Source organism: Macrobrachium rosenbergii, chromosome 55 (genome assembly GCF_040412425.1).
Source record: "Macrobrachium rosenbergii isolate ZJJX-2024 chromosome 55, ASM4041242v1, whole genome shotgun sequence".
Taxonomy (NCBI): domain Eukaryota; kingdom Metazoa; phylum Arthropoda; class Malacostraca; order Decapoda; family Palaemonidae; genus Macrobrachium; species Macrobrachium rosenbergii.
This window is the reverse complement of record NC_089795.1, coordinates 30,455,268-30,470,267: the sequence shown is the minus strand read 5'-3', so window position 1 is coordinate 30,470,267 and position 15,000 is coordinate 30,455,268. Positions and strand designations below refer to the sequence as shown.

The 15,000-nt window shown below is 43.6% G+C and overlaps 1 protein-coding gene and 1 long non-coding RNA gene across 2 annotated transcripts in view; one reads left to right on the top strand and one right to left on the bottom strand.

Annotated features, from left to right (window-relative positions):
* Positions 1-13,726, top strand: part of Lkb1 (Lkb1 kinase) — a 285,218-nt gene extending 271,492 nt beyond the window's left edge. The window contains exons 11-12 of the transcript XR_010852271.1: positions 8,133-8,306; positions 13,511-13,726. The gene's annotated coding sequence lies outside the window, so the exon portion shown is untranslated. The remainder of the gene's footprint in view (positions 1-8,132; positions 8,307-13,510) is intronic.
* LOC136835888 (uncharacterized) overlaps positions 1-15,000 on the bottom strand; it is a 188,232-nt gene that overhangs the window by 6,460 nt on the left and 166,772 nt on the right. The gene's annotated exons all lie outside the window — the stretch shown is intronic.

The window sequence follows — 15,000 nt, the reverse complement described above, 5'->3', positions numbered from 1 at the left end:
AACTGTATGTATTATATGCTTTTATCTGCGTTCAGCCTTTTCTCCTAACAATGGTTAACTACAGAGGAAAACAATACAACAGTTACTGCCACATACGTGAATTGCTAAACCGTAAATGAATCACCAGTGCAGAAATCTTCTACAACTTTAGTTGCATCGTCCACCTACGCTGAAGGGTTATCAGCATCGTGTTTAACTGCCTACATATACAGTACAGTGCCAGCGCTTCCCCCTTACAGGTGACTCAGTTTACCTGACTACTTCCAAGGTAGCAGTTGTGCTGCACTACCTGGACTTTACTATCCTAGAATGTGCCAATGGCATGAAATTATAATACACTGAATCGCTAGGCAGAATGATGCAGTATGGAGGGTTTTGAATTCCTGTGAGGAGAAATATCTCCTGAATGGCTGATGTGACGCTTTCTTAAGGCCAACGACAGCCATGAAAGTCTGTTTATTGTGGTCTGTAACTGCAATAGAATTAAACACTGAACCATATTTAATCTGGGGATTGCTTCATTATGGCACTTAGGGCCATTGGATTGGTGTACAGATATAGGGTAACTTAGGGTCATTGGATTGGTGTACAGATATAGGGTACCTCCAAGCACCAGAGTGCCCCAGTAAAGGGCTGTGGATCCCAAGATGGGAGGATATCCATCCTAAATGGCAGGTTGGCCTCCTTCCCTGAAGTCAATGGCAAACCTGCTTTTCCACCTGTGGGATAACCGTGCATAGTGATAAAGTCACTGAGTCTTTAGGGCATGGGGTTTACGGCGTTTTTGTATTTGTGTATGTAAGTACAATCCAAGCTTAAGGAGGTGAAGTATGAATGGAGCAGTAGCCATTGTCTCTTCTTTCTCAAGTTATCTCTTGTTATGGGAATTGGCTTAACGTTAAGATGAGGCGCAAGGTTAATAACAGATTCTTGAAAGAGAGACAGGTAGCAGGAAATGTGCAAAAGGATTTGAAGAAAAGCAAAATCTCTATTTAAAAAAAAGTTCGAGTGTATGATGAGATTATTGAACCACCTTTCTTTTGTGTGGGTAATGAATGCAAATTTGAGAAATAAGGGGGAAGATCTTGATATAAAAACTGTTACTTGTGTAATAAATGTGGAACGAGGAAGGTTGAGAGGGTGAAAATGTAGAGAAAAATTGGTCTCATAGAACTCTGGGTTGGATCAGTGTTTTGAGCCGATTTAGTCGCTTGGAGGGAGCTGTGGTAAATAGCGTGTATAATTTAGAGGGTGTTTGAGGAAGGGGGAAATGGAAACCATGGCAGTGCTGGCTAAATGGTGTGGAAAAGTTGCTGGAAAGGGAGGCTTTATTGTCCTGGAAAAGCGAGAGTGCAAGAGTTGAGAGGGGCTCCTCGCGTTGTGATAGGAGGTCGTCACGGTGACGATGAATTTTGTGTGTTGGTATATGATGCAGCTAATGGAAGTTTTCTGCACCGGGGTGCCTCCTTCCTTCAGCAGTTAACGGGTAAACTAGGCTGTGATTTGGGTCTTCCTTTTCTTTGTAGCCCCTCCTACAGTCGCGTGTATGTTCATGAAACGCTTGGATAAATGCTGTTCAGTTAGAAATGCTACAAAAGACTATATGAAAGCGTTTCCAAAGTCGCAGAGGAAGGTATAAGAATGATAGCATTAGAGGAATTAGCTAAGGGAAGCGAATTTCGTTAATACTATATCTAATAATGGCCCAACTGAATAGTGTAAAAAGTGGCTGGAGTATAAATTAACTTAAAGAAGCAAAAGGCAATTGGTACAAGAACTAGGAGAGACGAAGAAGAAAATGGGATAGCTTCAGTTTTCCCCTTATAGAAATATCTTTACCTACAAAGAAGTCAGAGAGAGAGAGAGAGAGAGAGAGAGAGAGAGAGAGAGAGAGAGAGAGAGAGAGAGGGGGTGTAATCTACGAAAATGATTGCCATGGGTTTTCATTATTTTGTAAAATGTGGATGTAGTTGTTAATTTTCTTCATATATAAAGTTTTTGATAGAGACGGCATTACTAAAAAAATGTCTATAGATTACCATAATATCAATTTACGTTATGCTTTTGGTGTTACTGATTATGACGTCTATATAACGCCATGTTCTTTCATTATTTGCAATAAATGACTTTAATAAAAACGGGATTGAGACAAAAGCTTCCCAATGCGAGGCAACGATGGGACGAAATGAATTCTCGTTTCCTTTCCCGAATGTAATTGCAACGTATTATCCCTTTGGGAGGGAGGCTTTTTCCCTCTGCTCTTCTGCATGAACTCATTTTCCCTCTCTGCGATGAAATGGTTTGGTAACAAATCGAAACTAATCGTCGCGAGAGAAGTAATTAAATATAACCAGCATGGATGTATTAATTGCCTCTAAGAATGGAGATTGCATCATGTGTATATATATATATATATATATATATATATATATATATATATATATATATATATATATATATATATATATATAATCATGAAGCTACAGATGTCGCTTAATATCAAATTTACGCTACCTCGGGAAGTGAATTTGATATTAATTGCATTTGTAGATTCATGATTGTATATAAATCATGGTGATAAATATATATATATATATATATATATATATATATATATATCTATATATATATATATATATATATATATATATATATATATATATATATATATATATATATATATATATATTCTTCCGTATTTTTAAATTTGTCTCTCAGTCGTCAGCTTTTGAGTAGGGTTAGCAGTGGTGAAAAGACACCATGCCATAGTTTGAACTCATGTAGGACTAAAAGTCTAAACCCCGCCCAGGTCACCCGGTCTGGGGTAGAACAATATCACTCCTTCCCCCTCCCCATCACGTGATTTGTGGGGGTGTCAGGTAGCCACAGAGAAGTCGGTAATTTAACCAAGGCGAAAACGGGATAAAGGGGGCTATTGTTTTGAACTTCAGGAACTTAGCTTTAAGGCCTCTTTCTGTATGAACCTATTACTGGCTTTGGGAACTGCTTTCAGATTCGACCTACGCCTCTGTTGTGCGCCTCATCCATACCCCAAGACCATCGAGGAGCGATTTGGAAACCAACCAAGCAGAGCCAGACACACCACCGACACGCATCTAGCCAGACGTGCGTGTGACTCAGCTTCTCCCTTTCATGCTGGCCTGGACGCCATTCCAGATGATCTACGGCTTCTTGCAAAGAGCTCATGCAAACGACAGGATCAGATATGTCTATGAATGCAATTTACCTGCCAGTCCCTGTTTCTTCTCATGAATTTCTCTTCACATTTTCATTATTTCCAACTTTTCACTCTCCTGAACAAAGCCCCCTTTGTTAAGGAAAACCTACCAACAATGCAGCCCATGATTCGCCCTCCATGACTTGTCCTAAGCTCCAATTTAAGTCAATTCAGTGATCAGAATTAGATTATTCCCACCATAGTGTTAACCAAGGGCTAATTAAATTTAACTGATTAATTCCTCCATGGTGCAGACTTAAAGTTTCATACGAGAGAAACTCCTTGATTTGGAATGCTAACCTGGGCTTCTCTTCCAAGAAGCCTGTCCTGTTACTCAGCTCCCATGCGGTCGATCCAGTCTTGTGAATCAGTTATACTTAGAAGTACTGCCATTTCTGATAAGCCAGAGAGTCTGATACACAGCCCCGGGGCACTACACAGTTCCCCCCATTGTACACCCACCAAAGAAACCGATGTCGCCTCGCCCGAGCTGGCTGGAGAGAGAATGCCCTTTTTGCCCTGAAAGATGTCTTGCGTTCCAACTACCAGGATGTAGTTAAATGGCTGTTTAGGACAATATTGATATGAATAGCCAGTTTCATCAATATTTATGGATTTTTCTTATAAATATGATACAAAATTAAAATAAAACAAGGTCATGAAATTTCTTGGTGATTACTTTCAAAACAATATACGATTACATTTATTAAAAGAATAAAAAGGCTCTCTCTCTCTCTCTCTCTCTCTCTCTCTCTCTCTCTCTCTCTCTCTCTCTCTCTCTCTCTCTCTCTCTCTCTCTCCCCCTTTAGTGTGCACCCTTTCCAAATCAGCAGTCCGTTGTCGCACCCTCAGAATTGGAAAATAGGAAAAAAAATATTAAAGAAATGTTAAGAAACAAAATTGATGTGATGTGTATTGATAATTTTTTTTTTTTCATTCACAAAGCTAGCGTTATTACTATTTTCGTTTTGAGAAAAAAAGTAATATGCATATAAAGAAATATATATTTGTCTTAATTATTCATATTCATCCTCGCACCCGTTAGGCACCTTCTAGACGAACGGGCAAGTGTCTGGGGGAAAACATGGTTACTATAATCTGATAGTCAACAAAATGACGTCAGTAGCGAGGAAATAAAAATATCCTTGTCACACAACTTCTGTTGAAGTGTTACCAGAATTTTTACAAGTATTTCCTGGCTTCTGGCGTTATTTTGTTCGTCTAAAAGGTCCCCTAGGAATCGGCCTTACATCCCATAGAGGAGCGAGCGCCCCTGATTAAGAACACCTGAGATTAATCATACTATTGTTGATAACTAGTCTCGAGTGGTGGTTATTTGGGACGGTTCGGCCATCTGCTATTATGGTTCTGTTCTCCATTCAGTTTGCAAAGAATAAAACTACTTATTGGTTATATTTGATGCAGCATATTTCGACGGTTTTTACTCTCAAATTAGGGAAACTGATATCCGTAATCACCATAACTTTTGCCAATGACGATTTTGGAAAAATACCCTCCCCCCCACACTCGAACCCTTAAACAGCAGAATACCAGTTAGTGATCTTATCGGTTCAGCCATCAAATCTCATAAAAGTATTGCATTATCGGGGTCGTGGAGTGCTACCGCACCTATACTCAGGGTTTTACACAACACCACAGCCATACTAGACTTTATCTAATTAGTTCACCCACGTACGGCTCGGGTGTTGTGTAAAACCCTGAGTATACGTGCAGTAGCACTCCACGAGCTCGAGGAAGACTTCGAGGACGACCTTTAGGACAAGCTCGAGGACGACATCGAGAACGAGCTCGAGGACGACTTCGAGGACGAGCTCGAGGATGACTTCGATTATAAGCTCGAGAAGACTTCGAGGACGACATCAAGTACGACCTCGAGGTTGACTTCGAGGACGACCTCGAAGTCGATTTCGAGGACGAGCTCGGGGACGACTTCGATTATGAGCTCGAGGAAGACTTCGAGGACGAGCTCGAGGACGTCTACGAGGACGACTTCGAGGACGACCTCGAGGACGAGCTCGAGGACGGCTTCCAGGAAGAGCTTGAGGACGGCTTCCAGGACGACTTCGAGCTCGACGTCGAGGACGACTTCGAGCTCGACTCGAGGTCGGCTTCAAGGACGACTTCGAGGACGCCTTCGAGGTCGTCTTCGAGGACGACTTCGAGGATGGGCTCGAGTACGACTTCGAGGTCGACTTCAAGGACGTCCTCGAGGACGACATTGACGACGAGCTCGAGGATGACCTCGATTATGAGCTCGAGGAAGACATCAAGGACGACATGGAAGTTGACTTCGAGGACGACCTCGAGGTCGATTTCGAGGACAACTTCGATTATGAGCTCAAGGACGAGCTCGAGGAAGACTTCAAGGACGACCTCGAGGTTGACTTCGAGGACTGCATCGATGACGACCTCGAGGTTGACTTCGAGGACTACCTTGAGTACGACCTCGGGGACGACTTCGATTATGAGCTCGAGGAAGACTTCGAGGACGTCTTCGAGGACGAGCTCGAGGACGGCTTCGAGGACGAGCTCGAGGACGGATTCCATTCCAAGACGAGCTCGAGGACGGCTTCGAAGACGACTTCGAGGTCGACGTCGAGGACGACTTTGAGCTCGACCTCGAGGTCGACTTCAAGGACGACGTCGAGGTCGATTTCGAGTACGAGTTCGAGGACGAACTCTGGGGCGACTTCGATTATGAGCTTGAGGGCGACCTCGAGGACATCTTTGAGGACGAGCTCGAGGACGACTTCGAGGACGAGCTCGAGGACGTCTTCGAGGACGAGCTGGAGGACGGCTTCCAGGACGAGCTCGAGGACGGCTTCGAGGACGAATTCGAGGTCGACGTCGAGGACTACTTCAAGCTCGACTTTAAGGACGACGTCGAGGACGACTTCGAGGACGACCTCGTGGTCGACTTCGAGGGCGGCCTCCCAATCCTAGCTCTCTCCTGAATATTTCTAGCATCGTATCTTGTGCCGATGCGTCGCCAGACGTGCATTGCTCTGGACTATCAAGGTAAAAGTAAGTTTCATCACTGAAGATTACATTTTTCCAGTCATCGATATCGTAAACATGTTGCAGAGCAAAGCCCAGGCGAGTGTCACGATGCCATTCCTTTAGCTCCTCTTTGACCGCCTGAACATGGCACATGATCCCATGCTCCCTGAGTCGCTGTCTGGTTGTCTGTGGAGTGCACGAGAGATGCAATTCTTGCGTGATAGTTACTAAGGTTTTCAGGGGGTCGTCTATGGATGCTGCAATGATTTGTTCGTCCTGTTGTCGTGTTGTTATGTGTAGGCGTCCTCTCCTAGGTCTATTTGCTAATGTTCCCTCTTCCCGCCATCTTGATATCCACCTTTGGACTGTGCAAGTTGACACTCCAACGCTCACGGCAATATCTCGTGTCTCTAAACACCAAAGAAGACAACAATATGGTGGAGATTGCTCCCACTCACCAATGATCCGACCTCTTTGAGTTATAAGTAATGCTCAACAGAGTTGTATTAACTGTTATCAATAAGGGTGTTAATATCGCCACCAAATATGCCATCTCTACAAAAATGCCATTGCCCATCATATCATATATTATATAGACTAAAGAAGACAACAATATGGTAAAATACGATTACATTTCTTAAAAGATAATCGTGTTTACCAGCTAATAATTTCAGTCATTACACAGAGGCTGCAAATCCCCCTCCTGTCAAAACTACTCAGCTATTGGCTTTTTCAGATACGCATCGTCCATGGCTGTGTCGAGGCGACTCCCTTTGGTGGGTGTACGTCAAGAAAACCAGATTTCCATCGAATTTTAATTTCCCTCAAAACTATTCAGAACGTAAAATACGATGATATAATCATAATGCATAATGATACATATCTAAATTTTATGTCTTCATGGCAAATTGGAATAATTGGGATATTAACTGTTTATCAATAAGGGTATTAATATCGCCAGGCTTAAATATGTTGATTAATGATAATTTCTTTAATTTCGTCAATTTGTATTTCCCAGCTACATTAACATCACCTCATTGCCCATCACCTTTAACCTCCTTATCTGGATGTTTCTTAATTTCTCTCTCCTCTTCTCTCTCCCCTCTCCCCCACGTGCTCAGTGCTTAAAAATATAAATATATAATTAATATCGAAATAAAATAATGATTACATTTCTTAAAAGAATAAAATTCTCTCTCTCTCTCTCTCTCTCTCCTTGAAAACATACTTCAGTCATTATTGCAATCTTTTAGTCTGAATTTGGCTTACACAACAGCATTCTCCTCCTCCTCTCATTCAAACCATCGTAACATATGCATTGGTAGTTGTTTTTCGTTGGACAGCTACTCTTGTTTCAGATGGAAGATCGCGTTTCCGAAGGACATGATCCCTCCCAGCAAGGTTTGGTGAGGTTATGTGGGAAAATGTTTATTTTGCTCAGAGCTGACATCAAATTACAACTTGTTTCTTTGGTGATTTCAGAACCGTGTACATAGAAAGTTATAGGAGTTCAAGCAAAAACGCCAGATCCCCTTTCTAAAGCACCTTATTCAGTCAGCATTAACCTTGCTTTCAGTCAGCTTATTTCCAAGACTTGGTATTCACGGTCTTATAGTGTTTCACTTTTTATTTATTTGCCTGCTGGATCATCAGTTTTCAGATTAATATCATGATTGCTTCATTTGTAAATAAATTCATCTTAATGTAACTAATGACTCATTTCCCATGGCGACCTTCCAATCCCTAACTCAACTGCTGATAATTAAGGTAAGTCACACCTAGTTCCCATCCATTTTATTACATTCTGGGTGCTTTCTGTTGGCCCTCAAAGGCAGTTTATGATAAAAAAAAAACCCTTGCATTCTTCCAACAGACTCCAGAACGTAAGAGTGGCAGACCTTGCTAAGAATCCTAGAGATTAGCCGATAACTAGCCTTGCTATCGCTAGACTAGGAGCGAAACGAACCAGGACTGATACATCAATTAATTTGATCCCATTGTTCACAAAGGCAAATAAGGGCGACCAAATCGAAGCAAGAGTACACAGGTAAGGGTTATGTCTTGTAAAATTAAGGAAACGTTAGGAACCAGATAGGGAAAAGTGTTATTATTAAGAAAAATAAAAGAAAAAATGCAACAAAATCTCGTAATAAGAATTTCATAAGATAGGCGAAAGCGCACAGGTTCTTAAGTTAGCAACATAGAGTAGCTGCCCGCGAAACTTTGTATCTTCAGAATAGCAGCTGTGCTGAGTTGCCAGATGACTGATGGTTAGGAATTAGGAAGTGCTTTGCTAGGGATTTATCGCATGTGTTAGCCATGAAGTGTTAGCTAAGAGTGTTGTTAGGAAAACAGTTATGTCACAGAAAGTGTACAATTTCTCTGTCTGTGATGTAGGCTTTGAATTCGCGTTATTTAAAAAACGTGTAGCGACCTCTGGCAATCCTGTAAGCAACGCGGCGCATACCAGAGTCCCCCAACCCCAACCCACACTCCAACCATTCCAAGAGCGTCATTTAATTCAAACTTGTATTCAACGTTGCGTAAAGTAAAGGCATTGCTGATGTTTTAAGCTAAATAATTCGATTTTGCATTCAAAAAGCTGCCTTCAGCCAAGAAAGTTGAGTGTTCCTTTTTCTTAAATTCTAAAGCAGCATTGTTATGACTCGATCAAGAACGAGTTAGCTATCTCGTTCACGCCGAACGAATTTCATTGCTTTTCGCCCTAATGTAACTGTAACGAAAATACCTTGATACTTTGAGAATAATTTGAAAACCCTTTTTCCCCCATATAATTTGACATGACCGGAGCTAGCCAGTAAAATTACGTAAATACCAAAAGTCATTTTTAGAAAAAAAAAGTAACAGCGTAATTTTGCACAACGTAACTTATTGTAAGAAAAGGTAGAGTAACTTCAATCTTAACGAATACGTTCCATTACCATATGCTCTCAGAGAGAGAGAGAGAGAGAGAGAGAGAGAGAGAGAGAGAGAGAGAGAGAGAGAGAGATTTTTCTTTTCATCATAACTAGGGGCATACTAACAATTAATCAGTGAGTATTGGAAAATAAACCCACTAATTCATAAAGCTTAGTACAATAAAAATTTTCTTTTCATTTGTACCGCCATTTAATAACAGTTTTCAACTGTCATGCACAAATGGGTACCCATTATTCAAGACTTGCGTATGCTGCAAGCACCAAATCGCAGGGAGAAATCTCCCTTTCCTCATGTCAGGAAGCACCCACTAGTTCTTAGGACTAGCCACCCACGAGTGCAAAGTCCAAGGGTTGCCCTTTCCACGTTGCCACTAATCTGAGGCACTGCCAACCAATTAAGTTACTGAAGAACTTACCTTTCTACTTTCCCTCTTACTCCTTACTTTCATTCTGCCTCAGGCAGAGTGCCATTCCTTTCAGTGCAGTTTGGTTGCACTGCCTTTTAGTGTTGCTCCCAGGAGCACACCGGCACCCCAGTGCCACCAAGACAAACCAATCATATATAAGCCACTGCACCTGTACCTGAGATACAGAGTCCCACCAACGGTGTATCCACCCATAAGGACCTTAGCACCTTCAGGATCACTACCATTCTCTAAGTGTTTTCCCCCATAAGGAATATTATACCTTCAGAATCACCTCCATATCTACTGGCATATCCACCCAAAAGGATCATATTTCCTTCAGGATCGCTCCATTAGTGTGACCTTCACATGGCACACTCAACCACAGTGCCACCTTATTGAAAAGGTGCCACACCACTGAAGTGCCACCAAATTATGGGACACTTCCTCATCATCACAGACCATTTCCCCTAGTCATCCTCATAAACTATAACCATGCCTTTAGAACAGTGACAAGCTCTCACGAACATGGGCAAGGACACAGGTTTCATGGGACGGGAACTCACCCAATGGGTGAAAGAGCAGCTGAAAGAACAGAAGTATGAAGAAGTACAGAGGAATTATGAAGCCGAACAAAGACAGCACGAAATTGGCCCTTAAGAAAAGTGAACAAGTCCTCAAGGCAAGTGAGCTGGCTCTCACAGAAAAGGAACTCGAGCTGAAGAGAGCAAGGAAAGAGAGTGCAGAAACCATAATGATCCAACAAGCCTCCAACCCCACACCTGCTGCACCCAATGCTCCACTCTCAAGCCTTAATTCTCTAGTCCCCAAGTGGACTGAGGAAGAGCTGGAAGCATGGTTAGTAGAGATCGAGGCGCTCTTCAACAACTACAACACCACTGAGGCAGAGAGGGCCTTAGTGCTTACCAAAGACATGGAAGGGAAAGCCAAGGCAGCCCTCCAATCACTCCTCCAGAGTCAAAGAGGCGACATGATGACATGATGGAAGTCCGCAGGGTTATCACCAAAGCTTACGAGATAACCCCGAAGGAATGGAAGCAACAGTTCCGAGGTTTTGCCAAGGAAGTCGGCTAGTCCTGGACAGAATGGGCCTGTCACAAGACCCAGTCTGGTACCCGCTAGTTCGACTCCCTGTCATGCACGACCTTCAAGGACTTATTCAATCGGACCATGCTGGAGGATCTTTTCCAATGTGTGCCTGGGCCCCTCGCTGTATATCTCAGCAATAAGCAGCCCACCACACTTATGGAAGCCTGCCATATGGCCGATTCCTGGGGAACATTCAACCAGTTCCACAGCACGTCTCACTGCCGCATAGTGCCCCCCAGGTACCTCAGGCTTGACTCGCCCAAAGAACAGCCTGCCTAGCAAGCCTACTTGCACAAACTGTAAAAAGTTCGGCCATGCTGAAGCTGATTGCTGCTACAAGTTGGGCAACAATAGGCAGCCTACTAACCACCACCAGAACTCCTCTCCTTCTACGTCCGCTCAACCTTCTCCACTGACCGTCCCCGTAGGAAGATCAGCCTGTCCCAAGGGATCCTGCTGAGACTGTGGAACTCCAGGGCACCATACTGCCGGATAACCTGGCTGCATGAAGCATATGTCCTCTACTAAGCACGTCAACCTGATTTGTGCCACATCCTCCATGGCTGTGCCGCCAGAGATGTCTCACCCTGAGCGGGTCTGGACTCAGTCCGTCTCAGTGGTCCCTCTGGATGGCTCTAGCCTACCAGTGAGCCTGCCAGCTACAGTAGACACTGGCTCAGACATTAGCCTGATTGATCGGGCCCAAGTACCAGCCAGTGCTACTGCTGATGAAAAGACCAGGTGGACGATGACTTGGATAAAGGAACAAACCAAGACCATTCCACAGTCGAAATTTGGGTAACCACCCCTTGGGGCACACAACCTCACTGCCTTGGCGTGGTGAGTAGCATCAGGCACAGAGTGGAGTTCCTGTTGGGACGAGACATCCTCTGGGGATGTCCGTCATCCATGCCACTCTGTTGCCTGTCTACCTCCACCAAGAAGGCCACTCCAAAACCACCTGACCGGGACACAGCCACTGTGACAGGCATGCCACCGTCAGCCCAACCTTTCATTCACCAAGATGTGCAACAGAAGGGACATTTCTCCAAACCACTACAGGCCCAGTCCTCAATCCTCACAAAAGGATGGCCACCAAAAATCTCCTCCCTCACTGCGAAGGGAAATCACCCGGTACCGCTGCAGGACCTGCAACATAAAAGGGCACTCCGCCAATTGGGCAAGGTGCCCTAGCAAGCAAGCCGCAATGGATACCACCTCCCCCACGACAGTAATCTCTGTCTCCCACTACTTCAGGTACACCGAGGAGTTCTGCACCCCCGGGTCCCTCGTCAGCCACGCCTGACTCCAATCCTCTGCCACTGCCATTTGAGAGCACTGAGCAGTGCCAAGCTCTGTCTATCTCGGACAAACACCCTTTTACTTACCTTAATCCCCGTGCCTGGCCCTGAGTTAGTGCCAGTGCTGGATCCAAACCATGACCTGGATCCTCCTACAGGAGATCCTCCAAACCTCACTGAACTAGTCATCACAAATTGTGAGCCTCCGACCCCTGATGTTTCTTCTTCCCAATCACTTTCATCTGCCGAGGATGGCCCTCTGGCAGACCCTATGTTACACCTTCTCTGGTCGACCAGGAACTGTCCGGCTGGGATGCAGACGCTGGCTCTACCCTTACGACGGTTGTCGCAGCAGCCGAAGTAGGGAACCAGCCTGTAGCTACTAGGGCTACCCCTGATCCTGCTCCTGACGGCCCTTCTGGCCTTTCCTCAGAGTCGGTGCCCTCGTCACCTCCTAGGAATGGCATAGCCAGACCTTGGAGGCCCACGAAGAAGAAGAAGAGGGGGCGGAAGAGATCCAATTAACCAATAAAAGCCGCAAGCTCTCCTTGGCACTCATGCTCTCATTGGCACAGTGCCTCTCTCTGTCTCAGAGTGATCCCGGCACCTACCCAGAGAAGGTAGCCTGCATGATCTCTGCCCAAGTAGACTACCATCTAACACCCTAGGCATTGTGTAATACTAATCTTATGCATAACCTAACCCAAAACTATCCAATACTCAAGCTGGTACACCCAGTGGTCACTTACCATAATTAACCCTTCAGGTTGCTCATGTTTAAATTTATTGAGTGTATTATTCGTAAAGCATTGCATAACGCATAATTAATTGCATTTAGTTAGGTCAGTGTCATTTAATTTAGTGCCAGAGCCATAGGATAGTAGGCTATGTCAAAAGACCCATTTACCATGTACCATTGCCTAGGAGTAGAGTTCCTCTGTCGTCAGAGACAGCCAGTAGAAGTCTGTAGATATGCTGTATAGGTTAGGCTCTGCTGTAGTAAGTAAGTTAGCAAAGCTAGTACCCCTCTTAGCAGTTAGGTAGGTCCATTTAGCTATTGCAGTGCAAAAGCACAACTCATTTAGGGGAGCTAACTGCCTAGTTGAGACAAATAACTTACTTAGCCAAGGCCTTTACTCCCGAAAGGGAGTGAATGCCTTTTTAAAGGTGGGAGCTCTTCCCTATTTTCAAAATTCGCCTCTCAGTCATCAGCTTTTGAGTAGGGTTGGCGGCAGTGAAAAGACGCCATGTCACAGTTTGAACTTATGCTGGACTAAAAGTCTAAACCCCCCCAGGTCACCCGGTCTGGGGTAGAACAATATCACTCCTTCACCCCCCCCATCACGTGATTTGTGGGGGTGTCAGGTAGCCATAGACAAGTTGTTAATTTAACCACAGCGAAAACGGGATAAGGGGGCTACTGTTTTGAACTTTAGGCACTTAGCTTAAGGCCTCTTTCTGTATGAACCTATTACTGGCTTTGGGAACTGCTTTCAGATTCGACCTATGCCTCTGTTGTGTGCCTCATCCATACCCCAAGACTGCCGAGGAGCAATTTGGAAACCGACCAAGCAGACACACCACCGACAAGCATCTAGCCACATCTAGCCAGACGTGCATGTGACTCAGCTTCTCCCTTTCATGCTGGCCTGGACGCCATTCCAGACGATCTATGGCTTCTTGCAAAGAGCTCATGCAAAAGACAGGATCAGGTACGTCTATGAATGCAATTTCCCTGCTGCCAGTCCCTGTTTCTTCTCGTGAATGTCTCTCCACATTTCATTATTTCCAACTTTTCACTCTCCTGAGCAAAGCCCCCTTTGTTAAGCAAAACCTACCAACAAGGCAGCCCATGATTCAGCCTCCATGACTTGTCCTAAGCTCCAATTTAAGTCAATTCAGTGATCAGAATTAGATTATTCCCACCATAGTGTTAACCAAGGCCTAATTAAATTTAAATTGATTAATTCCTCCATGGTGCAGACTGAAAGTTTCATACGAGAGAAACTCCTTGATTTGGAATGCTAACCTGGGCTACTCTTCCAGGAATCCTGTCACTCAGCTCCTATGTGGTCGACCCAGCCTTGTGAATCAATTATGCTTAGAAGTACTGCCATTTCTGATAAGCCAGAGAGTATGATACTCAGTCCTGGGGCACTACCCAGTTCTTCCGATTGTACACAAGCGCCGGATCCTTGCACCTCATTCAGTCAGCATTAACTGCTTCCTATTTCCAAGACTTGGTATTCATGGTCTAATAGTGTTTCACATTTTGTTTGATTGCCTGCTGGATCATCAGTTTTCAGATTAATTTCATGATTGCTTCATTTGTAAATAAATTCATCTTAATGTAATTAGTGACTCATTTCCCATGGTGACCTTCCAGTCCCTAACTTAACTGCTGATAATTAAGGTAAGTCACACCTAGTTCCCATCCATCTTATTACATTCTGAGTGGTTTCTGTTGGCCCTCAAAGGCAGTCTGTGATAAAAAAAAAAAAACCATGCATTCTTCCAATAGACCCCAGAACATAAGAACATATATATATATATATATATATATATATATATATATATATATATATATATATATATATATATATATATATATATATATATATATATATATTTTGTTTGTGTGTGTGTGTGTGTGTATAATCTCTCTTACTCAGAGACCGAATCATTCTTTCTGTAATGGTCTCTTTCCAGCTCAGTATGCCGATATTGTCTGTAAGATTCTTATGAGCGTGGAAATTTATTTTTTCCTGTTTAAGGATTAGGCATTACCGAAATTTTTTGAAACTGCCCGAATATGTTTTCTAGGTCTTTTTTTTTTTAGACCACAGAAATCATGAACATTTTCCATTAGTTTCCAGTTAAGGAGAATAATAGACTTCTCAGAATCTAATCTCCAAACTATAATTAAAAGAAACTGATAGAGACCACTATCTCGTTTGACAACAAAGTTTTTCGATTTATAATTTTTG